The sequence below is a fragment of the Protopterus annectens genome, chromosome 1.part0 (genome assembly GCF_019279795.1).
Source record: "Protopterus annectens isolate FY-2018-M chromosome 1.part0, PAN1.0, whole genome shotgun sequence".
Lineage (NCBI taxonomy): Eukaryota > Metazoa > Chordata > Ceratodontiformes > Protopteridae > Protopterus > Protopterus annectens.
Window position 1 is genome coordinate 998,106,247 of NC_056725.1, and position 27,224 is coordinate 998,133,470.

Sequence of the window (27,224 nt, forward strand, 5' to 3'; positions counted from 1 at the left end):
TCACTCAGTATACTTGGGTACACTTGTAAGAGCCTTAAGGTAGCTGGCAGGGGTTCTAGTGGTAGTGATAACTACCTTATAGTCTGGACAGAAGGGGGCACAGCAGGTGAATCTGTGCCAGCCTTTCCCAGGTGTGTGTGTGTGTGTGTGTGTGTGTGTGTGTGTGTGTGTGTGTGTGTGTGTGTGTGTGTGTGTGTGTGTGTGTGTTTGCAAATCAAATCTCAAAGAGTGTGTTTGTCGGCGACTTGGAGCAAGGACACAAAGCACTGGTTTTACAGAAAGGGTCTAGGAGGACTTAGCTTGGAACCCCAGCTAAGGACTCTACTCTAAGCTGTGCCAGTGGAGAGTCTAACTGGGGATCTGGCCAGATATAGAGAGGAACCATTCCCCAGACTGAGTGTGTTCCTGGGTGCTCTTAAGGGAAATTGTGCTTGTTGCAGAGAGGTCTGCATCTGGATATACTGAGTGTATCCATTTTTATTCCAAGTGAACATCCCTCTCTGGTGTCAGTGGTGAGGATTCAGGCTCCTTGATTACTGGCCCAGCATGGGGATGCTATACTGCTCATCTCTCTTATGGACAGAGACAGTGTGTAAAATGACTCAGGACTTAAAAATCCAAAGACCCACTACCCTGATACTACCCCCATCCCATATCTGGGGAAATAAGATTTAATATTGTCATATCCTGGGTATTATTGGTAAGGGTTGTAAAGGCTCTTGTGCCATTAGCCTGGTAATCACTTATGAATTTATGAACCTGTGAAAATGTTTTCCCTTTTTTGTGTATGTGTACGTTTTTACATTATTTATTAACGTATTAACGTATTCCCCTTTGAATTAAATATTGACGTGTGTGTGAGGGTCGAACTGTAATTAACAGAAATGTCACACTTGAATCATAGTAGCTCAAGGTCAGATGTGTCATATATTTCTCCTAAAGATAAGCAAGGTAATGGTGCAAATGATTTTGAAGATGTACTGTCACAAGAGCTGGATGGGCAGCCACAGTGGTGCAGCAGTTAGCGTGTCACCTCACAGCAAGAGGTTATCTGGTTCGATCCTCGGCTGGGGTGCCTTCTGTGCAGAGTCTGCATATCCTCGCTGTGGTCGCATGGGTTTCCTATGGGTGCTCTGGTTTCCTCCTACATCCCAAAGACATGCTGTAGGTGGATTGCACACTCTAAATTGGCTCTAGGTGTGTGTGTGTGCATTGTGTGTGCCTTCTGTGGAAGGTTGGGCGCCAGCCTGGCAACTCGACACCGTAAAACTCAACTGCCAGTCATGAGCAGACAGGTGATCCACTGTGGTGACCCCTATCTGGGAAAAGCCGAAAGAAGAAGAAGAAGACTGTCATAAGAGCTGGATGGGAAGTTGGCCCAGTCTCGTAACATACTTGTTGTAGGTGATCCTGCAGACACAGATCTGAAAGTGCTGTAGGACTGGGACCAGGACCTCAATTCAAAAGTTCTGCTAGGTGTAGATAATGCTGATGTGATCTGTTTGAAATCTGTTGTGCCTGATCCCCCCTACTAATTACTATACATTCTAGAAAACACTTGTACTGTTATGTGAGCTACATCCATGTCTCCATACAGTACCCTGTCATCTTCCCCTTCCAAGAGTGACTCCTGGTAAGTCCTAACTAGTGTATGAATGGAGGCAGTCACAAATGATTGATGTATCACTATGTGATGCATCAATGTGATCATAGCCTTACTCTCTGCCATTTCAAAGCAAACTTGGGAACCCTCACATATACCTTGTAGGGCTTTGACTGTTTCTAACTGACTCTCTGTGGAATTGTTCTGAACCCTGACAATGTCACAGCACATTTGCTGCTGGACTGCCAATGCTTTATGTATTTTCTGGTCAGCTGTGACAAACTCCTGTACCTGTACACAGATTTGTAGATGATATACTTCTATTATGGGATGGAACCATACAGGAATTGAAAAGTTTTATAGAAGATTTAGAGATGACTACAGACTTTTTAAAGTTCTCAATTGGATACTCTCTCTCAGAAATTGATTTTTTGGATCTAAAAATTAAGAAGGATGGACAAGGGGGATTAGAGACATCTTTATTCAGGAAAGCATGCTGGAGAAATAACTTGTTGCAATATGACAGCATGCACCCTAGATTCATTTTTAAAAATATAGTAAAGAGTCAATATGTAAGGGTAGATAGAATATGTCAAGATTTCAATGTCAGGCATCGTGAATTTGACATATTAGAAAAGATGTTTCAGGATAGGAAATATAACCCAGACATGGTCAGAAATATTAAAGATTCGTTTATACAAGAGAAAGATATATCTAGGGGTCAAAAATACTCTAGTCATTCTAATATAGGAAGGACTTGGAATTTTTCATCTAGAAGTAACTATATAAACCCTTCAAAAATAAATTCAGACTATGTTAGATGTATTATTACATATACAAGTGATAATAAATATATAACAGAAGTTATTTCGAAGAACTGGCCTATCCTGATAACAAATGAAGATATCAAACAATTGGTTGGTGCAAGACCGAATTTTGTTTATAAGAATTCAAAGAACTTGAAACGGATATTATGTGACGAAAAATTGCACAGATCTTTGACACCACATAATCCATTCAAGAACAACATAAGAGGAACCCACTCTTGTGGGAAGTGTAGTTCATGTGAGTGGATATCTAAGGATAAGACATTCTTCCACTCTGAGCTATTATTTAACTTTGAATTCAAGTGCACTGCAAATTGCGAGGATAGCAATGTCATATACCTGGCCACCTGTGAGTCATGCCCGGCTTTTTATATAGGCATGACCACAAGGAGGCTCAGGGATAGGATACAAGAACATATTTATGCCATCAAAAAAGCTGACAAAAGAATCGTTAGCCAAACATATTGTAGACTATCCAGAACATAAGTTTCTCTTTAGAGTTTTACAAAAGAAAGGAATGAATACTAGAAAAGGTGACAACTTTAATGACCTTGAGAACTTAGAATTAAATTGGATCTTTAAATTTAGAGCTCAAAGTCCTCCAGGTTTGAATGTATATGTGAGTATTAGATCACACTTGAAAAGACGAAAGTATTAATATAAAATGAAATGTGTGTCTATTGTATATGGTCCTTTCAGTCTTATTATTCAGTTTTTAGTTCTGCATTCAGCATTACACTTCACATTGTATGAAGAACTCCCTTTTTTTTGAATTCATATGAATATATATTTATTTATTTATTTAGTTATTTATCTGTTCATTGTTATTATATGTTGTATAGATGATAGTTTAGCACATATTTATATAAAAAAGCATCTTTATATGGGATTGTTATGAATTGTTTTAGTATAGAGGTTGTGAATGGAATGATGGTGTTTAACATGTAACTAGCTATAGTTCTTTCGTTAGATGTGTATATAGGCTGCAATATGATATGTATATATCCTAAGATCAGTATTTTTAGGGAGTAGTTATATGCATATACTAAACTTTTTTACATAGAGGCTTTGCATAACATGGAGCTTATCTACCAGATCTTAGAAATAGTTTTATTAACTATAAGAATGATGTATTTAATGGCTGCAAAAATAGCAAATATTTCTCTGTTTTATAAGCTTGGCACTTTGACTTGATTTTTTGAAAAACATGTAGCTAATTATTTTCAGGCTACACCCTGCCATAACTAATTGAAAAAGTGAATAACCATCACTATAGGTTAATTAATTCCTAATTTCAATAATGCTTGTGGATATAAAGAATGTGTTTTTACTATTGTTCATTGAATCTGAAGAAGCGTGCCTTGTGGAAGCACGCGAAAGCGCTCATTTTGTCATTTTAAATAAAGAAGATTTTATTACGTGGTGGTGCTCTCCAGTTTGTACTACATCCTCACATATACCTTGTAGGGCTTTGACTGTTTCTAACTGACTCTCTGTGGAATTGTTCTGAACCCTGACAATGTCACAGCACATTTGCTGCTGGACTGCCAATGCTTTATGTATTTTCTGGTCAGCTGTGACAAACTCCTGTACCTGACTCCCCTACCTGACTCCCCTTTGTGAAGGTGACACTATAGACACTGTTACCCCTGAATTTCTGCCATCCTGAAAGTGTTTGCTGGGTTTGGAGATACTGGTATAGAGGTGCATGGGTTTACTTCCTATACAAGAGTGAGTTTAATCTCAGCATGTGTTTGACTTTGTGATGCACTGTCACTTTTCTATAGAGTTACTAACTTGGTGTGGGGTGTAAGATCCTGCCATTAAATTTGGAGACAGCATGCCAGATTCCTTAGACTGCCTCATAAATATACATATGGCATCATCATCATCATCATTACCATCAGACATTCTGCTGCTTATATGCTCCACATTTATTGTTTTAGTGGAACTTTTTTTTCCTGTCCTGATCCTGTAAAAATGATTTTAAAATATTATCAATATGCATCACTATGTGTTGAGTAAGGCGGTGTTGGGGAAACTTACCATGCACACTGCCTTCATTGTCATTCTGTGCAGAAGTGGAGGTTTCAGCTGTTAATGGTTATTGTTGTGCATAATCATTCCATTTCAGCATTCAATTTTCTTTATAAATATATGTTACTGCTTTTAAATCAACCTTCCTGAGCAGCTGAGTGTTGCTGCTGCAGACATTGGTAACAGCCAGTGTCCACACCACCTCTGATTATTCCAGTCCCATTACCTTCTGTGTCATAGTCATCTCTGTGGATGGAGAGAGGGTATTCCTCATCTGGTGTTAAAGGGATAAATGATGTAGGCTCTCCCAGTACTGGTATAGGCAATGCACTCTGCCAAACCTTGGTCCTACCATGTCCTTCCACATCATTTGCCATCTACTTGCACAGTGTTAATGTGCATTTCCTTACACTGATGTCATTAATGTGCATAGCAACATGACTCCAGGTCTTTGACCTCTGAACTTGTTTGGGCCCTCTTTTCCCAAAAAGACATTTGCTATATTTCCCAAGGGCTGCCATTAGGATGCAGTTCTCCTCAGGGCTGAAGTTATTTTTTTTCTACCTTGATTCCTGATTTTACATCATTACTGCACGTAAAACAATATGTCACAGTCAGACATATAAACACACACACAAAAAAAGTTTGATGTAATTATCAGTCAAACAACACAGCCATGAATGCATGACTACCATATTCTCAAGAAAAACTTGTTTACACAAAACCCATAATGATATGCTCATCTAGACTCTCAAATCAGCCAAGTAAGGTTGTTTTGGACTAATGTTTGAACCATCATGAATACATTTACAATAGTAAGTCAAAAGCACTTTGTTAACAGATCTAGCCTTCCCTGACCTCTTATTTTATTCATAATTCTGTAATTTTTCATTCAACAGTGTCGTTCACAAATCTCCAGGTAAACACATATATATGAAGAGCCAACAAAACGTCCTTGATACCTTAGTAATTCACTATTAAATCACTATATTTTTAGCATGTGTGCCCAATCACTAAACGGCACCTAAATAAATTGCTTCCCCAGTGATCACTATATATTTCAACTGTTGCTGTAATGAATATCTATTTGCAAATGACAGCTTTACAATTTTTCTTGTCATTTTAATATGACCATCATATCAGTAAATAAACATTTCTTTAAGTAAACCCAGTAATCTTTTATAATTTTAAACTTTGTGATATTAATGTGCAATGTTTCTATTATTTATTACTTACTTAGTCCACAATTTCATAAGCTATTTGTTGCCTAACTTGAGTAATCGCAGTTAATATGGCAGTGTTAAAACTTATTTGCATCAGTTCAGGGTCATTTATGCATTTTGTACGCAAATTATGCCTTTTTATGCTTATCTCTATGAATCACAGTAATACATGAATGTATAAGGCATCCTATCTGCATAACCAGTCTTCAGGCAGTAGTGAACACGGGCTGGGGTTCACATGAATACACTGGGGATAGCAGCAGAATGTGCACCAGTCCCCAGAATGCCACGGAAATGTGTGGATAACCTTAGTTATTTTCTAAGTTATGTGTAGTAAAGGCAAAATTCAGTCATATGCATATGAGTTTGCAAAAACATGAAGCATAATCTCTGCCCCTTCAACATCATCTGGCACACCTCAAAAATTACTAAAAGATAGTACTGACACACAAGAATATTTATTTCTGCATAAATAAATAAAAAAACTCCTGCCATATTGGTGCTATACTGCAGGAAGAATGCATAAAAACATCATTCCTTCCAGTCTTTCAGGTGTAATACTCCAGAAAGGTAGCAAATGCAGTGTACAGCAGCAGCAGTAAGTAAAACAAAAACTGTTGATTTCATTAATGATTTTTATCCATCATTTAAATGAAATGTGAATGTATTCCTTTAAGAAAAACATGTACACGACAAAGTATTTTAGGTTAAAGCAAATCTGTCAATAGTAACAGAACCAGGTCTAAGTTCCCTCATGGTTAACTTGGTTTGGTTAGAGTGATCCCTTACTCTAGAGTTAATAGTTCTAAACCTGTGAACCCCAGCCCTGCTCATACTTTTTTCATTATGGCACTGGCACCTTCTAATGATGGCAACACCTGAGAAGGTATTAGACCATTCTCTGAGCTGGTCTGACATGGATACCAAAATTATGCTCTACCTTCTGAGTGATTTGTACCTAGATAAGTCCCAGGTCTATATAAAAGGGCCTGAGTGGAAGAAAACAGACATCTGGTAAGAGTTGGGTGAGCACCTGTCATCCCTGACAGGGATTATTTGCTCTGGCTCCCAGTTCAGACACTGGTATGATGACCTACACAAGCATAGACCTGACTAACTGGCTGAGTGGTTAGATCAAGTGATGGCAAGAAGGCCAGAGCTCTATAGTGTTTCTTTTTTTTTTTTTTTTTTTTGGTCATATTAAACATAGGTTTAAAATAAGTATTAGAAGGTTGCATAACTGAAGGTATTTGCTAGAAGAAATATTTGGAACTGCAAATATATATATATATATATATATATATATATATATATATATATATATATATATATGTATGTATGTATATACTTTACTATAAGACAAAATAATATGTGTATATACAGAAATGCATCTGAATATAAATTAGGAATGTTTGTTTGATGATATTTTGTGTATAAATACAAATGTATATTTATGAGTAAAGAAATATATGTAAGAATGGATGCGCACACACACACACACACACACACACATATATATATATATATATATATATATATACACACACACACACACATACACACACACACACACACACACACACACACACACACACACACACACACATGTTTATGTATGTGTGTCTGTGCATGTCTCTAAAATACAGATCTTCATAAAATCTATATTTGCTATTATTTTTTCGCTTGTATAAATTTATGTAGTTATACACAAGCAAAAATATTTGCATTATTACATAATTTCATTTCCAGTAGTTAATACCCAAGTTAGTAGCTGAACTACTTGCAGACCATTTTTGTAAAGAAATTATTTTGTTTGTACAGGCCAGAAAAATAATATGTATTAGTATAAAATTGTATACGTTGGTGCAGCTGTAGCATTGCCGCCTCACAGCAAGAGGTTCTCCCGTTCGATTCTCGGCTGGAGCGCATTCTGTGTGGAGTCTGCATGTCCTCCCCGTGGTTGAGTGGCATTCAAAAGACATGCATAGGGCGTGCCTTTGTTGAAGGTTGCTGGCACCTCAGCACCATAAAAATCTACTGCCAATCATTAGCAGACCGGAGTTCTGCTGTGGCGAACCCTAACCAGGAAAAGCCGAAAGAAGAACAAGTATAAAATTGTATAAGGCAGCCATTTCTTTCACAATATTAACTGCACATAAAAGATGATTAAATTCATTCAGGCATAATGGAGATTTGGAGGAGGGAATGGAGGTTGCAATGTCAAGTAAATGACTAACACATAGTTTAGTGAGAGCTGACAAGTTTTATTACTTCTGTATACATTTTAAACAATCCCCTCATATGCTTACAGTTAGTAAGCAGAAAATTATCAAAGCACACATTGTTGTCCTGAAGTATGTGTACTGCATCCATTTGAAACAGTGAACATGTTTTGTTTAAAGATGTTTGTGTGTGTGTCTGTGTGTGTGTGTGTGTGTGTGTGTGTGTGTGTGTGTGTGTGTGTGTGTGTGTGTGTGTGTGTGTGTGTATATAGCTTCTGCCTATGTCTGAAGAAAATTTACAGTTTTATATAAAGCTTCATGAGCTATGCAAACCATAACAGCTGAAATTAGAACTTAGACTGAAAGCGTATGGTGAGATTAAAGACAACAGCCCTCCCCCAAACAATCTGTGCACACATATAAAAGTGAATCAATTTGAAGGAAGATGCACTACTACTATTTCAACTTGCATTGAATTAAATATTGTACAGAATGAGAATTCAGATGTGAATAAATGTTTATAGAAGTAAACAGATAAACTAAGCAAGTGCAACAGTAACTGAAATGTCTTGCAGAGTACTAATAATTACAAATGTTAAGGAAAAAAGGTGAGATACATTTAAAGAACAATGATCTTATGTTTTCTCTATCTAGCTGAAGAGGAAATAAACTGCAACAGCAGTCAACAGCATAGGATGACTGCCAGATTAGTTGAGGGTGCTTGTAAATATGAATAAAAGCCTTATAATTAAAAAAAAAATAAATGTCAAACAATAAATGATGTTTTCTATTCTTAACTGATTTCATAAATGTATACAGTATAACTGCAAAGGTATTTATAAAGAATGGTAACAGAAGAGCTAAAGTGCTTTCAGTACGGTATTGCAACCAAATCCATATCAAGCAGAAATTTTAAATGTATTACCATTTTGTATGTTACTATCAGTAGATTGTAAATATAAACTCCACCAAGCCATACACTCATTGTTCCCATGTGTACATAAGCATTTCCATGCATTTTGTTTTAGTTCAATAAAAATGTAATAAAAATAAAATTGATTTATAATAACTTTAATGAAGTGTAACGTGAATTTATCGTGTGTATTTTTTGTCTCTTCCCCTTTTTTCTCTCCTTTTCTTATTTTAGTTATGCATTGCACTATCAGTCTTTGTTTTCTTTTTCTCTCACTACTGTTCTTTTTTACAGTTCCAAATTCCTTAGGAAAAGCCAAGCTGTGTACCTCCCAGGTTAGGGAATATTTGAGCTCTGCTCATCCAGGGATGTCCTGACAGTGTCAGGACAGTGCACTCATCCTGTTGGCATCCAGGGATGTCCTCACAGTATTGGGGCAGTGGCGCTAGTCCTGTAGGCACTCTACCCCATGGCAGCCAGGCAAGCTTCACTGAACAGGGACTTCTGGGCTTTGTTAAGGATTTGGTGGATCGGGTCATGGAACAGCACCCTCATCCAATTAAAACTTTATTTAAGTGGGTAGAAGTCTCATTGTCCCAGCTGGCACTGTCCACTGCACCACCACAGGCCCCTACCCCTTCAACATTGGGGTCCTCCACTGCACCAAAAATCAAAAACATAGCACTGCTCCCCTCTCACCTCCTCTAGCACAACCCTCTTGATGTTTTCCTCTTTGTTATTGTCTTCCCTTTTTCAATCTTTCCTATCTTCCCATTTCCGTTCTTTAAAGAAACTCATCAGGGCGTCCACATAAGGATACTCCAATATAAAACATTTTAAATCTCTTTATTTTTTAAAAATATTAATAATAAAAGCTGCATTGTCTGCTGTTTGTTTTACATCTTTCAAGGGTGGCTGCACATAGCCATATTCATTCACAATATCTGAGTATATGCAAAGTCATAAGAAGCCTAAGGCTGTCAGGTAATCCCTTTGCATATACTTAGCAATTAACTTCAGTCACTTTACACCTTTGTCATAAGTGGGTATGTTTATCAAAATGCCTTCCCATTTATTTAGCTTGAATAACCTAAACTTCTTATTTGCATATAGGTGTAATGGCACTCTGCACGGATAACGACTACTTGGGTGTGAAATCTGGGACTATAAGTAGCATCCTAAAACTTCTCTTTTTAAAATATTCCCATTGCATTTTTTTTTTGTCTTTTAAAAAATAAATGAACACTGCAACGTCAAGCACTTTAATGAAAGTAAAGTTTTCGGATACAATCCTTCATCAGTACATCATACATAATTAAGAGCACAAATATATATAAAATCCATCAAATCACGTGATGTCACACAGCCAATAAAATACATTAAAAAATATTTAAAAACCAACATGTAATAATCTCAATAACAACATTCATTTTAACCACATTTGCTTCTGTTTTAAAACTGGTTTAAGAGAAATCATTTTGTTAATACCAGGTGGATGATCGGCATTTAAACATACAATCCATTCATATTCCTTCAGTTCTAACCTATTATTTATGTCTCCACCCCTGATGTTTTTAAATATGGTTTCCGTAACCTTAAGCATAAAGGAGTAGTCATTACCATTTTCTTTTAAACGCTCTGCCAAATAATTATTCATAACACCTCTCTGTATCCCTGACCTATGCTCTACTATTCTCTCTCTCAACTTTCTGGTGGATTTGCCAATATAAAAACTAGTACATCTTTTGCATGTTGCTAAATAAATAGTATTTATGGAATTACAATTAACATAGCAGGTACATGTATATTTTTTACCATTAACCGGGTGTATAAAACAGACCTCAGTGTTGATTATTTTACATGTTGAACAATTATAGCATGGAACAGTTCCTATCTTTGAAAAATTGGATCATTTATTATGAGAAAAGTCTTTATAGCACCAGCATTTCTTAAGGCTAGGACAATTTCTATATGTAAATTTCGAAGTATTCCCTATATACTTCTCTAACTCAGGAAGTGATTGTAAAATATACCAATTGTTCTGAATAATATTCTGTATTTCCTTACTACATCTACTATACCTGGTAGTGAAGTATAATGTATTAACATGAGAAGAATTTCTGGTATTGGTGTAATTAGTTGAAAATAGGGTTGTGCCATATTGCCCCTTTTATTAAAAACCTCATTAAAAGTGGCATTTAACAAATCTTCTTAATATCCTCTGGCTTTAGATTCTTGTGTTATCTCTTGCATCTGAGTGAGACATCTATCATGATCCGTGTTTAATTTAATCATTTGAATATATTGTCCCTTCACAATACCTTTAAAAACATGTTGGGCATGCATACTGTTCCTATGAAGGTATTTGTTCTTATGATATTTTATATATATATATATATATATACTACTGTGTATGCCCAACTCATTACAATGTCCAATATCTAAAAAAATAATTTTAGTTTCAGAATATGTCATTTTCAACTTCAGAAAATCAGTGGTGGTATTTAGGAAGCTAACAAAATCCAATAATTCTGATTCATTCTCTGGCCATACAAAAAAGATGTCATCAACAATTATCTTTAAAAAAAGCAATTTTAGATGCATAGATACATGTATTGTTAAATATATATATATATATATATATATATATATATATATATATATATATATATATATATACACACACACACACACACACACACATATTCCCCATTTATTTAGCACAAGGTTAGCATATGTGTTAGCAATGGGAGTGCCCATTGCAACACCCACTACTTGATGATAAAACTTACTGTCAAATATAAAAACATTTTATCAAGCACAAGTTGTGATAATTCACATATAGCTTCAGCTTCACTGCTGTTACTTCTACCTTGTACTTTTAAAAGTTCTCTTATGGCACAGATCCCATATTTGTTAGGAATTACAGTAAATAAGGAGATTATATCCAATGTAGCAAAACTATGGTTGTCCATAAAACCATGTACGTAAGTGAGCCAAAAAGTCACCTGTATCTTTAATAAAACTTTTAACATCTGATAAATATTTACTTAGTATGTTTTGTAAATACAATTTTCTCTCCCCTTCCTGAGAAAATAGGTCTCATTGGTGGATTGTTTGGGAGATTATGTATTTTGGTAAACCATACAACTGGGGTGACTGGACAAGGAAGAGGAAAATAACTGAATACGTCTAATGAAATATCATTCATAATCTGCAAATCATAAATCGCCGCATTAATATTTTGTATATATATTTCAACACACCAACATCTCTAATCTCTCGAAAAGCAGAAATGTCATTTAAAATATTATTAATGTCAGGAATATACTTAGGTCGATCCATACCAACTATCTCACCACCTTTGTCAGTCTCTTTTATAATGATATCATTATTATTCTCTAAATTAAGCAAGGCTTGATGTTCATAGTTTAATAGTTTCATAGTTTGGTACTAGGTTATCTGCCCTGGGGCATTTATAAGCCTAGCCATAGTGATGTGGCTTTCGCCACCCCATGTAATGGTACAAAAGTGAACAGAATAGAATTAGTTTACTGTGCCTTTGTCTAGTAGTGACACAGAGATGACCCCTGGGGTAAACCTACGATCTCCCATCCCCTCGTCAAGATTTCTCTTGAAGAGAGTCAGTGGGGGGCTCTGTCTAACATAAACTGGGATTCTGTTCCAGAGTATGGGAAGCCTCTGAGTTATGAATCTGTCCCTCCAGCATGTCCTATTCATATTTTTGCTGAGGTTCAAATCTTTAGCTCTCGTGGTTCTGATGGATTTGGATTTTTTGAGGTGGAGCATGTCCATCAATTCCTGGTTGGACATGGCCTTGTACGTCAGGCACAGATCACCTCTGAGTAGGCGGTATGCTACTGAATAGAGCTGGAGTTTCTTTAGTCTGGCAGCATATGACATATGTTTGAGACCCTTGATCCTCTTGGTGAGGTACTTTTGGGGTCTCTCTAGCTGTTGCAAGTGCCGGGTGAGGTACATACCAAATGGGGCATTGTGCTCAATCATGGGCCTGATAAGGGAGGAGTACAGGGGCACAATGACCTCCTTTGATCTGGATGTGAATCCCTTCATGATAATGTGGGCAAGGTAGAAAGTCTTTCTAACCACTTTGGCAATGTGGGTGTCAAATGAGAGGTCACTATCGACTTGGGTCCCCAGGTCTCTGATTACTTTTTCTGTACTCAGTGGGTTACCGCCTATGTGATAATTTGTGGGCACTTTGTTTTTCCCAAAGCGGATGACTATACATTTTTTGGCATTCGGTTTAAGGCCATGACTCCGACACCAGTTGTCCATTTCAGTGAGGCCTTTCTGTAGGATGTATGTGTCAGCTGGTGTATCGACTATGGTGCCTAGTTTGCAGTCATCTGCAAACTTTGTCAGCCACAACCCTCCCATGTTTGCTTTCACATCTGAAAAATAAATGCCGAACAAGAGGGGTCCCAGGACAGAGCCCTGTGGGACACCACTTGTCACTGGCTTTGAGTCTGACATGGCTCCAGCGATTTTGACTTTATGGGTTCTATCCTTTAGCCAGTTTGCCACCCATCTTGTGACATATGGATTTACATTTAAGCTGTTGAGCTTGTCTATGATGCCAGAGTGGGGTATTGTGTCGAAAGCTTTAGCCAAGTCCAGGTAGGCTGTATGGACTGCTTTTCCCTTGTCAATGGCTCTAGTGACTGTTTTGAAAAAGTCAACCAGGTTTAAAAGGCAGGATCTGCCTTTTACAAAGCCAAACTGGGTGGGATCAAGTGTCTGTAAGTCCCCAATGTCTCTGTTTATTAGTTCCATAATGATTCTTTCCATAGCTTTGCAGACCAGGCTGGTTAAGCTTATGGGGCGGTAGTTACCAGAGTCAGTAGAGGTGCCTCCTTTGTGGAGTGGGACTACTGTTGCTGTACGCCAGTTTTCAGGTACATATCCTGTAGTAAGGCTAAGGTTAAATAGCATTTTTATGTGCGGGTTTAGCTCCTCTTGGAGTTCACGTAGCACGCAACCCAGATACCGTCGGGTCCCATTGATGCTGTGTTTTTAAATTTGCTGAGGGCAGTTCTCACCTGGACATCTGAGATGACAGGGAGGTTACAGTCAGCTGGGATACGTATTTCTTCTTTTGGGGGTGAGGGAGGGGAGAAATTTGCACTGAACCTGTCTGCCAGAATGTTGGCAATATCTGTCGGTTCAGTGTATTTTTTGTCATTGTGAACTAACTCTGAACATATCTGAGGGTTTCCGCCTAGGTTTCTAACATAGCTGATGAAGGCCTTGTGGTTATCTTTAGTGTCCATAGCGATTTTTCTCTCAAAGTTGGCCTTGGATGTTTTTATGAGAGAACGTAGCTTTCTACTAGTGCTGATCAGAGATGCCTTCTCTTTATGGGATTTTGCTCTGTCGTGCAGTAGCTTCCTTCTTTTGTTATACAATTTGTTTATGGTTGGGGTCCACCAGACAGGACGCCTTCCCTTGGTGGAGGGGTTCTTGGGTTTATTTGGGATTGCATGATCCATGCATTCTTGGAGATGTCCGTAGAAAGCATTTGTGAAGGATTCTGCATTGTAGGATGTGGTTTCCACTGTCCCAGTGGGCTTAAAGGATACCGTCTCAGTTTTAAGAAGTGTAAAGTCGGCTTTTGAGAAGTTTTTCACTGTAGTCTTTTGTGTTGGGGGTGGAGGTGGGATATGTATATCCAGGGTGATTAGTTTGTGGTCAGACCTCACTAATGAAGGGTATACTTCCGGTGTGGAGCACTTTGTCCCCATGTTTGTGATGATCAGGTCTAGTATATTATCTCCACTTGTGGGAGAGGTGACTAGCTGTTCCACTGCGTTTGAATTTATGAATTCCAGGAACCTTTGGGCTAGGGTGTTTGGGCTAGAATAATGCACCCAGTCTATGTTAGGGTAGTTGAAGTCTCCCAATATGATGGTGTTTGGTGAAACATTCATATCCTCCAATGTCTTCAGGAAGGCTGAGTGGGGTTCCTGAGACTGGGAGGGGTGGTCTGTAACATGCTACCAGTTGTATAGCAGTTTTACCTATGGTTAGCTGCACCTGGATGGTCTCTGATGCTTCATGTGTTGCCACTAACCTGGAGGTGTGGGTGTCCTTGATGAATATGGACACTCCCCCTCCCTTTTTGGTTTGGCCCGTGTTTTGGGGCCGAAAAGCATGATACGAGGCATAGCCTGGTAGCACTGGGGTGCTCTCAGGAGCCTTGAACCAGGTTTCAGTTACTGCACAGACATCAATGTCCTCCATACTGAGGAGTGCTTCGAGAGCCTGCATCTTGAGATTTAGACTTCTGGCGTTGAGCAGCATTACCCTTAATTTTTTTCCATTTTTGCTTTCTAAGGAGGTGGGTTTGTCTTTTGAGCCTTGCCTAAAAAAGGCACTATGGGGGAGGCAAGACCCTTAGCCAATATCCGGAAGCCCAGTGGAGACAGATGCAAGCTGTCCCTTGCGAAGCAGCATGGCTTGTCCAGCATGTCATCCCAAGCAGACAGACATTGGATCCCCCTAGAATGACACCAGTATTTGAGCCAATTATTAAAGCTGGTCATCTTGTCTTTGTATTGTGGCATCATTCTTGGTGAGGGCAAAATGCTGCTCAGGGTCAGGGTCATACCAGCCTGGGCTACATAATCAGAGAGCTCCTCTATGTCTCTTTTCATGTAGTCCAGGGAGGTACATCTCAGGTCATTCATGCCGGCATGGACAATGACAGAGTCATATTTGTACTTGCTTTGGAGTGACCTGAGTGTGTGTGTTATGTGGTGGATCCTAGCTCCCGATAAGCAGCTCACCGTTACCCTCTCCTTGTTCAGCCTGGTAAGTGGAACATCAGTGTGTCTGACTATAGAGTCACCTATTACTAGTGTATCAGGCATGGTGTTTGGCCTTAAAGGCTGTGATTATTTGACACACTGATTTATTGAAGTATGTGATGCATATGTTATGTTTTGAGGTGGTGGATTTTTGGGTGTCTGATTTGGGAGCCTCTGTTGATTTGGTAAGTTTTTTGTTAGAGCCTCCGAGTATGTCTTTGTGTTTTTATGTGTTTGGTTTGCAGTTGTGATAGGTCTATGTGGGACTGGGTTTGGTGTGTGTGTGGTTATCATCTCCTCCTGTCTGGTCTTGCCAGTCCTGAGTTGAGAGAGTTCAGCCTCCAGTTTAGCTATATAGTTGCATCTCTCACATGTATTTGTGTTTGTTGGGAGGAGGAGAGGGTTGTCTGTGTACATGAGACAATTGTAGCATTGTCTCAAGATTCCCAGATTAACCAGCTGAACTGGAGAGGATGTCAGCAATCTACCACTCGACATGCTAGAATATTATAAGGGAATGCTGTGCCTTTAAGGAAAGTGGGTACTCACAGGGAAGGTAGGTGGATGTAGTGCTTACTTTAGTTAGCGAGTGCTTACTTAGAAGAGAGCTTTTGAGAACAAGTGCTAGGCTTATAATAAAGTGATTAGACTAGGTTATTATAAGAGTAGAGCTTTCTTAAGGGAAAATTTGAAGAGCAGGCTTGGCGGAGCCAGAAAAAGTTTAACCTTGTTTAACCGGCGCTGCGCGCACAACTGCGCAAAGCCGTGGAAACGCAGATTTTAAACAGGGAACTTCAAAAGAGCTAGAAATGGTCCAAAACAACCAATTACTACAAGCTCTTGTGCTGAGGTCACTCCTTCAGGGACAGATAGGCGGCTCAAGGCTCCCCACTCCCACTGGTGAGCAAAGAAACTTCCTTCTATCCAAGTAAGGCAATGGACACCACAGGAACTACACCACAGCCCAGAATACAGCAAAGCCTGTACATTGGTCTAAACTAGTCAAGGAGAGGCGAGAAAACAAGGATTTTTTTTTTTTTGAGATAGAAAGCACACAGAAATGCAGGAAACAGTAATAAATCAGTTACATAGGCTAGCTCACTTTAGTGGGCAGCCTCAACAGTTAAATTAACAAACAAACAAACAACTTTCGACCAATTTTCGACTAAATGAAACTTTAAGCGCAAATAATATATAATGCAACAAACAGTTAAAAAAACAGTTTAAGCTTGTTCAAGGTAAGCAAGAGAAGGTATTTCAGGTAAAAAACAGCAAAAAATACTTAAATCAGGAAAGTAGTCACTTTTCTCAGTTCTCTGCTGCTAGGACCACTCTGCAGGACCACGGGGAGCTGTTGCTGAGTAGTATAGCCAGAAAAAAATGCTCAGAGGTGGATTTTAAACAGGGAACTTCAAAAGAGCTAGAAATGGTCCAAAACAACCAATTACTACAAGCTCTTGTGCTGAGGTCACTCCTTCAGGGACAGATAGGCTGCTCAAGGCTCCCCACTCCCACTGGTGAGCAAAGAAACTTCCTTCTATCCAAGTAAGGCAATGGACACCACAGGAACTACACCACAGCCCAGAATACAGCAAAGCCTGTATACTGGTCTAAACTAGTCGAGGAGAGGAGGGAAAACAAGGATATTTTTTAGGTTTTTTTTTTGTTTTTGAGATAGAAAGCACACAGAAATTTGGAGTCAAATTATAAAATTTTACACAGGATGTCAGATCAAACATATCATGAATCTGCCTTTCACACACATCACGTAATGTGGTGACAACAGGATGACTAATAGGAGTAAAGGTACTATTTTTTTATATTTTGTTGCCAAAGAATGAGCAGTATTTCCAAAAGTGAGTTTTGAATTTAAATTGAGGCTAAATAATGCAAGATCAGTCAATGCATTAGTTAGCGTGTCCATTCTGGAAGGAATAAACTTCCAACCTTTATTAAGTAATTGAATCTTCACTTCATTGCATTGATAGTAGGTTAAATTAATGATAGAATCCATATTTAGCATTTTTGTTATTGAGTTTGGCTGCGAGTTTGCATATGACCATGATGGCTGGTTTCTCTCTTCCTCACTTGGGACCTCCCTGTGGAATGCCCTCTCTTGTGGATGATGACTTGTTCTGGTAATTTCGGATGAACGATTGGTAGAACTTTCTGAAAATCCACTAATCTGTTAATGTTATTTGATGATTCAACAGCACCCATAGCAACCATAGAGGGTGTAGATAATGAATTGATTTCATTAGTTGTGGGAGCAATCATAGTAGCATTTAAAGGTACAGGTTGTGTTTCATTCAACATATTCAAAGTATTTACCATATTATCATCAGCAGCTATAGTGGAAACAGGTACAGAAATATCATCTAATTTATACATAGAACCATGCTTGCTCTGAGATCTATGCAACGCATCATTCTGGTTCTGTTTATCCATATCATATTTTGGCCATGAAAAAAATCTTGCCTGATTGAAAATCATTAATATCCCTAGTCAGTTTACATTGCTCTTATAACTAAAGTTTTTGCTCATAATTGGTCAAACAGAATCATAGGCAGATGTATACTCAACAAAACAAGGTAAATTGGAGATTTCATTTTCCATTTGTACAATCTTCATTTGTAATTCTTGTTCAACTTTAATAAAATAATAATTTATTTAGACCATATTTTCAAGACCTAATTTCATGTTGAGTTCCTGCCATTTTTTTAAGAGTTTGGGATACGTATTCTTGAAAGAAGGCATCCTTAAAATACATAATCCACGTGGAACCACATTTAGTTCTAATTACGCTGAGAAACTAAAGTGCTGTCACTGTAAATTTTTGAATTTCTGTACCTTATGTTCAAGAGATATAATTTGGTGCAATATATCATCCGTGCCATTCTGAGCTGCCTCATTCATATTAGCATTATTGCTTAATTGCCCGAGTAGAGGACTGGAGCGAGCCACAAGTACAGTAGTTCACTAAGTTTATGTGCAGACATATTCTCAGGCTGTATAATACCAGACTTCACCAAAACTTAACATGCATGCACCATACTCAAAAAAGAATGTTACAATACAATCAGAGAGGGAGCATAGTTAAGTAGTGCAACATACAATACAAAAAACTAAAAAATAAACAAGCACTGCAATATCAAGCACTTTAATGAAAGTAAAGCTTTCAGATACAATCCTTCATCAGTACATCATACATAATTAACAGCACAGTTATATATAAAATCCATCAAATCACATGATGTCACACAGCCAATAAAATACATTAAAAATATTTAAAAACCAACATGTAATTATCTAAATAACAACTTTCATTTTAAACACATTTACTTCTGTTTTAAAACTGGTTTAAGAGAAACAATTGTGTTAATGCTAGTTTTTTGTCTTCCTCAGTCTACAATATACCAATGGAAAAGTTCATATTCACTCAAATCATTGGAAGTAGGGTTACCACCTTTTCAAATCCCTAAAGTGGGACATTTTTGGTACAAACATCAGATTTTGCAGGGTGAAACATACCCATGGCCAGTACAATGGACAGAACTTCACTGTTTGGCCTAAATAAAATCTTATTCTTGTAGCATTTTAGTTACTTATTCTGTTTCATATAACATTTAGGTGTTTCCGATACAGAATAACTGTTTTATGCAACTATTACGTAAAATATAGGAAATAATGTTGTTCTAAAATCTCAGGACATTTGCCATTTTTTCAATTTTTTTGCAGGACACAACTCTCCATAGAGGGACTGTCCCTCACAAAGTGGGACAGGTGGTAACCCTAATTGGAAGTAGTTATTTTATATATTTAATGATTTGGCTTGTATGTGCTTCATTTCTGTTCATTTGAATTACGTGTATCATGTATTTGATTATCAGTTGTGTATAAAATGTTCATTTTTTTTCTTTATATCTATTTGAACTGTTTATAACACCGCAATACTTTGTAGTTATTCTGTTTTTTGAAACACATGTTTTTGTCCATACTTTGTATTTCCCCATTGTCCTGGGTCATTGCTGAAAATGGCCCTTGGATCAACTTATCTACTCACTGAACAAACAAAAAATAAATAAATAAAACCAATGCGAATCACAATGTAATGACAGCATACCAGAATTTTCATGAGCTTAACTTGGTGCCAAGCAATAGTTTGGAAGTCAAAAGTCTTGGCAAAAGTCTTCAACTGTACTTTTATTTTTAATTGTGTAAATGGTCATGTTAATAACTGGTGAATGTGTAAATTAGTAACATACTCTGTTGTTTAGAAAGACCATTATCTAATAATAAGGAAAAATGTTTCCACTTGGTGACAAACCATCACAGAATTTTTAGGTTCATCCTTATCCACATTACTATTCTTGGAAATAGTATATTAAATATTGCTAAGAAGAGGGAGAGTTTCACCTTGGGATCTTTGTGGCTGTGTGTTTCAGGTGAGTCATATCTCATTCTTCCCATGTAGACTATTCTTAGACATGCTGTGGTGTTGTTTGCCTGCATACTGCTACAAGAGTTTGAGTGACATGCCTTGCCTTTTCCTTATCTTAGCATTTTTAATTTAGTTTAATGTATCTCTTGTTCTGTGATGAAGTCATACCTTGTTTTCTGCATACATTGCTATGTTTGAGGATCTGTGTTTGAATAAAAAACAGGAACTCCTTTACCATGTCTCCTTTAACATGAAGGTTGTATCCCTAGCCATTTCTAATGTATAGCAGCCATTTCTAATGCACAGCTCTGATTCTTTATACATGAGAATGATGTATTTAGGTCTTATTTGATGCACACATCACTTTTTCCAATTTCTCTCAGTCCTAAATTCTCTTAGAATGTGAAATGTCCCATGACTATTAATGCACATAATCTACCGAGCATATATTTGATATGGTGAAAAATTTCTGACTTTTGTTTGACACTAGGCTTAAACTTTTGTAAAGTATGTCTGAATGAGTTGTATTTGCAGTTTAGATTGGGACTTGTTTGATTGCATTCAGAAACAATGCCTTTATGAATTAAAATTATAATTATTTACAATACCATGGTGGGGATAGCCACCCAGTGGTATAAGCTTTGGCTCTAGATAATTGTCACTGATGAAGTGACACCCACTCCCCCATGTGCAAAAATGGGAAAAGGGGTCATGGATGGATGGATGGATGGATGGATGGATGGATGGATGGAATTATTTACAATGATTTGGTGGACATGTGTTATATTTTCTTTTCACTTGAAGCAAGAGCCAGATGTGATTGTTGTATTCACTTATTAATAAAGCATAGACAAATACATATATATTTTTTTGTTGTTGGAAAGCCTAAAACGTTTTATTTTAGAAAGAGATTAATGGTTTCGTAGGCCAAGATAATCAACAACTAAAGACATCTCTCAACACAACCAATACATGAACACTTTTGTAAAATGGGCAATAGCATTCCTGTTGTAAAATAGCTAAATTGTAGTCTGTTCCTCTTCAGACTGCCATTTCACAGATGTGTGTGACTCAAAAATAAATACATACATACATACATACATACATACATACATACATACATACATAAATAAATAATCTTCTGCACTTTTTTAAAAGGACACCAAAGCAATGGATGAAGGCAAGTGGCCCACACCACATGCCTTGAGCTGGCCAAAGCTTTTGACACAATTCCCCACTCTGGCATAGCAGAAAAGCTAAATACACCAGGAATAAACCCTTATGTCACCCATTGGATTGCTAACTGGCAATTGGCTCACAGTTAGGATACAGGAAATCAAAATAGGAGAAGTTACCTCCATAAAAGAGACAAATGACCAATGGAATCCACCAGGGTTCTGTATTGGGACCTCTTCTGTTTAGCATCAACTTTACTGAAGTAAAAGTTGATACCAAAGGTCTCTGGTTGACCAAGTTTGCAGAACACTGCAAGCTAGGAGCAGTCATTGAACCCCCAGATGACTTAGACATCCTGTAGGAAGGTTTGCTCTAAATAAATAACTGGTGTGAAAAATCATAGGCTACAACTAAATGTCAAAAAATACATTATTGCATCCTTTGGGACATCGTCTATCTCAGGGAACTACCATATAAACAATATGCCCCAAGAGCTGACTCACTTGTTTGGGATTTGGGAACTTATGTGGATGGTGACCTAACTTTTCACCAACATATGTCCATTGTTGTAAGAAATTCCTTCTATGTTTCTCAGCTTCTAAACTAATGGATTGTGTCTAGATCTAGGGATGCCATCGTGTCCCCTTTTACTCAGCTCTCATTAGGCCAGGCATTGAATATAATGCCCCTTTGGCATGTATCTATCTAGCTACATGCGGCATCTGGAATGTCCACAAAGACACCTTGCTAAAAGGATACAAGGCCTAAACAACACATTCTACATGGACCAACTCAAAGCCCTGCCACTAGATTTGGTATTCTACAGACTATAAAGAGATAACTTGTGTCTGGCATACAAGGCATCCTATTACCCATTACTGATGGATTTACTGCATGTCAGCAAGTCAAATGGTATTAGAAATACTTGATCTAGGAATCTAAACCTCTACTGCAACATCAGCAAAAAAGTTTGGAGGGGACAGGTATATATTGCAGAGGATACTGCTGCTCTGGAACAGATTCCCCACCCACATAAAACAAAGTTCATCCCTGTCCATATTCAAGCACAACTTGGATCTACAGATGAGAAACAGAAAATTTACCCCAGGACTGCTCCCAGTATGACTAATAGAGAGAGGCAGCTCCTACATACTTTAATCCATGCATGATTCCCCTCAAATTATCTATGGAATAATCCCAGTTATTCACATTAGGGAGTTCAGCCAGGAACTGTGCTTGCTGTATCACAACCTTGGTCATTGTTGGTGTGCTGCTTGACCTAGCTTGACATCCATTAGCAGATGTGCCAACATGATGATTAATATGGGGACTGACTCTCCAGGGTACAACAATCTTCACAATCAGTGTTGTTGTGTAAGTGCTAGCACTGTGGAAGCAGGGTCTCACTCATCCGTGGACATGTGGACTAACATCTGTAGAAGTAACAGATGACCGTCTATGAGAATGACCCCTTGCTCCTGGCAGAAGACTTAAGGAAGCGACTGCATGATCCAATGTAAGATTCAGTCTATGCAGTGAATCACACATACAGGTTATGCACTCCCATAGGTCAGGTGGCACAATCTAGATCATCCTCAGTATCTCTGCCATGGCTCTAGTAGAACTAACCTGTGACTCCACAATGGCCTTGTACATACATTTGGTGGCAGCTACTAACAGAGCAACCTTAGAGGGAGGCCCATATCTATAACTTCTATGAGCATCATTACCAACACCTCATGTGAAGACCTCCCTGCCCACGTCTGCTAGGGGTAGATCCGGACATATCCGATGTAGGAGCAACCACACTTCCCTGGTCTACAGTGTTCCCATCAATCTGTCCATTCTCAGATGGTTTTATTTTCTGGGCAACTGCAGGCATAGAAACTGTGTCCATACTCTGAGTACGGTATGTGGGGTCACACACTCCCTATGCCTGACACATACTCTAACTATACCAGCTCATTTCTGCCATCATCATCATTAGTGTTAACAGATCCTCCAACATCAGATGTGGCAGTTCCCTGGTGCTGCTATAATAAAGATTCAGCTAAGAATACACCAAAGTAAACAATGTATGCAGTATAAGTAGGACCGAGCAACACAACTATATGAGCAGCTGGTACCTTTATGAATATAAAAATATGATAATTAATAACATGGGACATACTTCATGCACATAGACATGGAACGTGGATCTCCAATGTGCCTGTATACCCTATGACAGACAGATATAAAGAACATCAAAAAATGTTGGTCGAAACAAAAAAGGACTGCCCAAAAAGAAAATCACAAAGTTTAATGAAGCGCTTTTCGTTTGCTTAGTAAGCAAACTTCTTCAGACAAAATTACTAAGCAATCACAAAGTATATATACTTGTGACATCATAAAAACAATTACATAGTAATTAAATAATTAAATAATTGAATAATTGAAACACTAAGTACAGACTGAAAATCAAACGGAGGATTTAAAATAATCTCCGAAGACTAAAGTCAGTTCCAACTTAAACAGCTCCAAAACTCATGTGAGTCTAAAACTCATATCAATTTAAAAGGTAATTACTAAACAGTAATTACTAAAAGATATATCTGTATATGTGTGAGCATAAATATACATAAACATAAAAAAACTCAAAATACAATTACTACATATTCCTCACTGTTAAATCCTGTCGATCAAAATAGTAATGCTAAAAATGACAGTTACATAACTAAAACCTAAAATAACCATTTAATCATTTAGAACAGGAATTAAAAATGTGAAAGTGTAAAAAATATATATATATAAATTCCAAGTTTAAATTGCAAAATTTCTGAAGTCTAACCATTAAAAAGTCAAATATAAAGATTAAATATACAAATCATCAAATGGTCAAGTACTCAAAAATTCAACAAAATGTCATCTCCTTAAACTCAGTAATTTCAAAGTACTGCTAATAGAGCAGGCTTCATTAAGACCTGGCGCGTGGTATGCTCCTAATCTAATTTGCCAATGCAGTTCATGTTCTAGTAAAGATAGATGGGTAGGACCACCTCTGTAGTTAGCACTAACTTGATCTATAGCTATAAACTTAAAATGGTGCGACGGATAATCCAGAATATGCTTGGCCAATGCATTAACCACTTTTTGTTTACGAATTGCACACATATGTTCGTAAATTCGTTCCCGGAGTTTACGCTCCGTTTTACCAATATAAAAGGCCAAGCATTTTTGACACTGAGCTAAATAGACAAGCATATTCGAATTACAGTTACACCTACAGCGAAGGTGAAAGGTGTGTTTATGTAAAGCGAAGGTGAAAGGTGTGTTTATGTAAAGTGAATCTGTTAGATTCAATTATGTATTTGCAAAAGTTACAGGCTTGGCATTTGAACATACCCGGGGACCTAAGGGTAGGTGGCTTTTGTTCAAACCAAGATTTCAAATTCTTCTCTTTCCTGTAGGTTATCTGGGGGAAGGACCCTAATTTAGTAAACACTAAATGGTCAGCTTTAAATAGGTCCCAGTTCTTCTTAATAATGGACCACAAGATACCACTATCCACAGTAAAAGTGGTGATAAATCTAGAAATAGTGGCATTAGACTGAACTTCTATAGATATAAAGAACATCACAGTAACAGCTCAGTCCCAATATCCAGCACCACAATGTGGAACTCTGTTGAGGTGGTATTGCCTTTCCAAGATGCCAGCAACTCCTCAGTTTTCTGTAAGATGTGGCTTGATTGATGATGCACTACCATTACCCACCATTTCCTTTCAATCACCTCTGCTTGGTGGGTAGCAGCATGGCCCAGCAGCTGACCATGTCATAGGTCCATTCATGACCACTCTTTGCATTTGCATCAATGGCCATAGCAGCCCATGGCCTCAGAAGACCTACTAATCTGAGCATTTTCTGCATTTATAAATTTGAGTTTGTAGGTGGATGTGGATGGGTCTACAGATGCCACAGTTATTTTAGATCCTCATTTTTAGACAACGCTTTAATGGCATGGAAAACATGAGTATTAATAGATTTCTTTTCATATGGACACAAAATAGTTTGTACAATGCTCCTATCCTACTAGGCCATAATCATGTTCAATGTGCCTGCCTGACAGTTATATATGTGTACTTACAATCATTAAAAAAATGTCTGGCATGGTATGTGTACTGATCACATATTTCCCACAAAACAATCACAAAAGTTATAGTAATCAAAAACACTGACCATTACAACAGCAATGTAAGCAAGGCTGTGTCTATTTACAAAACTGCAAGGTACACAACATTAAGATAGTAATGAACATCATTCAGAATATGAGCTCAGAGATGTCTTCCATCAACCTTAATAGCCATCTACAGCGTAATACTTGCAGGACATTTGCAAAATATACCTCCTAAGACAGCTTTGGACAACCCACGTTAACATTACTTACAAAGTGACATCCTTCACAAGCTGTATGATCTGCAATCAAAGATAACATTCTATAAGTGAATTAATGGTATGAGAAGCAGCAATTACCTTATATATGCATATATCTGACTCAGATGGAAAGCTTTTGAGAAAATCAGGTGTCAAGATTCAAACCCTTTTCAACACAGGTTTTGTTCATAGTGTGATGATGTTCAGTGAAGATTATGTTAATTATGACTCATGTCATTACTTCTTCTGAATCCCTAAATTTGCATGATAGGCAAACCTGATAAACATTATGTCGATTTCTACACAGTGCCACACTCATGCCTGAGCACCTGAGGTCAGCTCTGTGCATGCTTGGAAAGCCCATATTATAGGGGTAGGAAAACTGTCATGCTCATATCTTTCATGTGTACCTCATCATGAGGAATGTTTCTCAATTTAAGTTTTAAAAGAGTCATATTCCTCACAGTCTGCCACACTTTCAAGTGTTAGCAATTTGTTTAACTAATATCCATGGTGAATAACTCTGAATCAAAAGAAAATTTTATAAGTATAAAATGGCACATGTTAACCATGCTGTGAGCTCCCTAGTTTAAGGATGTTGATAAGCTATTAGTAAGGGTTCCATGTTGGCCATTTGTTCCACGTTATGCGAGGCAGTGTTCCACAGTCTATAGATGAAAGGTTGTGAGTAATAGTCATGCTATGTTTAACCATCTGAGAATGGATTCACTGTTGAGAACAAATACTCAGCAGCAATAAATTCTCATCAGCAAAAAGAGAAATGGGAAACTGTCATGTTTCACACCTTAAACTGCAAATGAAACTACAATAATATAGCACCTATTTTTTATCATTTTGCTATCCATCACAGCAAATAGATTCCCTTTGGTGCCTCTAGCTGCATGAAGAATGGGATGCTGTACAACTATTTTGGGCACAAAGTTTCTATCATTTTTCTTGAGATCTTTGAAGGTGAGTCAAGTATTGCTGGAGAAGGTGAGGGTAGTGCTCTTTTTTGAGCACTGACATGAGTAGTCCAAGATTTTTTCTGGACAACCTCCATAAGCATTACAGGTGAAGGCTCCTGCAGGAAGGCTATATCAGGTCACAGAATAAGGGTTATTCGTGGAATAGTGTGCCAAGGCTTTCACCCATGCTACTGGCATCTCCTGCGTGGGGGAAGAGTGCCATTGCCACTTCAGCAACTTGAGTCAAAAAAAGCCTGATCTCCTTGGATGATTGGAGGCTGAAGTTGGGGTGTAGTCAACACCTCAGTACTATAAGTATGCCATCTTTTAGCTAAATAAATAACCTGTTAATGCATGCTACTGTCTAATAAAACATACCCTGTTTATGTCTATAGTCCTTGCAGAGATTAAAAGGAACAAGGAGATGCATAGGAGAAGACTAGAGCACCTAAGAGAGTGCTGGGGTAAGTATAGCTGCTGTTGTGAATCATGTGCATGTTTGCATTGTAACAGTTCTAGCCATTAAAATAATTGTGTGTAACTTTTATACAGCA